This window comes from Ixodes scapularis, unplaced genomic scaffold (genome assembly GCF_016920785.2).
Source record: "Ixodes scapularis isolate PalLabHiFi unplaced genomic scaffold, ASM1692078v2 PGA_scaffold1__304_contigs__length_218370807, whole genome shotgun sequence".
NCBI classification, from domain to species: Eukaryota; Metazoa; Arthropoda; class Arachnida; order Ixodida; family Ixodidae; genus Ixodes; species Ixodes scapularis.
In genome coordinates this window covers 109,700,666-109,702,253 of record NW_024609846.1, presented here as the reverse complement: position 1 = coordinate 109,702,253, position 1,588 = coordinate 109,700,666, and the positions used below count along the sequence as shown (strand labels likewise).

General features: G+C 42.7%; 1 pseudogene; it reads right to left on the bottom strand.

Annotated features, from left to right (window-relative positions):
• Positions 1-751: 751 nt before the first annotated feature.
• On the bottom strand, positions 752-1,197 carry LOC120836406 (annotated as a pseudogene).
• Between the last annotated feature and the right edge of the window lie 391 nt (positions 1,198-1,588).

Genomic DNA, 1,588 nt, shown 5'->3' with positions numbered 1-1,588 from the left:
GTACCAGATGGCCTCGAAGGTTCTTCAGCACGTGCGGTGCGTCGGCTATGAAAAACAGCTAGCTGTCTGTCCGACCCATTGGCACACGGGTGGGCACACGAGACTGAGGTCTTGCCATGCTTCGTAGCACCATTGCCACAAATGCTCCAGATGGCCTGGTTCCCTGGGCCCATATCTGTGATGATTGCATCAATCCGAATTCCGATGAACTCGCACTCCTTGATCAAGGTGAAGTTCCTCATCTCTAGCTTGCAGAATGACATCCCTGAAAAAAAGTTGATTTTTAATGCCTACAGCAGCAGTTGCTCTTTTATCAAATATTAGGGCGAATTTTTTTTTTCTACAAAGTAAAATCAAGGTTAATGCCTGTCTTTCAATCTGCCTGCCGGTCATATGTCAAACATTTTAAAGTATTTTTTCGCTTTTTCACATTGTTTTCATTTTAATTCTAAAATAGTTTCACTCAACATTTAACAATGAACCTAGCACCAATTTATCTGCAGGATAGATGTCAATTTAGTTTGTGAAAAATGGCTCGCTACCTGTTAGGTGGTATGCCACAGTCTGCTTCCAGCGTGAGGACAACCCACCAAGCATAAAAACCATAGCATGTGTTGCACGTCCATCGGTGCAGGTGGTTTTTGGGCCTAGTTTGGTGCTTAGCTTTCCTATGAGTCCTTTTACAGAAGGATCATAGTCCGTGCCTGCGGTGATCTGCATCTCATCAATCATGAGGGCTGCGTTCCGTTCCTCAGGTAGCATTGTAGAGACTTTGGCCTTGAGTGATGGAAAAAGTTCAGTCAGGATGCCTGGAATTCAAGTATATGCATAAACTATTAGAACTGAATGCAAATATTTTCTCAGAACTAAGAAAACAAATATAGAGAAGCACTGTACTATTTTTAATCTATACTAGGAAGCAGGACTGCAATAGGGGGAAAACTTACCAGGCCTAAACTTGACATACTCTATCTTTCGGTGAAGTGTGCGGACACTGGGCAGCGGCACAACATTCTCATTGATGCACATGTACCCTTTGTTGCCACATGCACAACGCAGCTTCGTAGCCATCTGGACAGTAGCATCTGACCATTTTCCACCAAGCATGCCATCTCTTCTGATGTACTGAACCTGAATAGAAATGAAAGCGACACAGAACACCTCATCTGAATTCATGAGTAACCACAATATTGACATGACCAAATATTTCAGCTTGCTTTGTTGTCTGAAACACAATCTCAATATGATTGCTCAGAACAATAAATTATGGCAAGCATTTCATCAGCATGAAACAATTAACCAGAATAGTTCTGTGCACTGTTGCGACACATAGTCACACTTGATTGGCACATAGACGGCTCCAATATCCCGGTTGCATGTCCAAACAAAACAACCTGCAAAGGTAGCTTAAACCTGTGCATTCGCTGGTGCTGAACACAACCTATAAGACTCCTTATGGAAATGAATATTCTGCCACTGGGGATTGCTAAAAAAACAAACACCTTTTCTTTCTGTCTCCGTGAATATGTGAATATAAGAGTTCATTCCGCACTTACTTGATCATCCGCCAGGAGCATTCGAGGGTCAC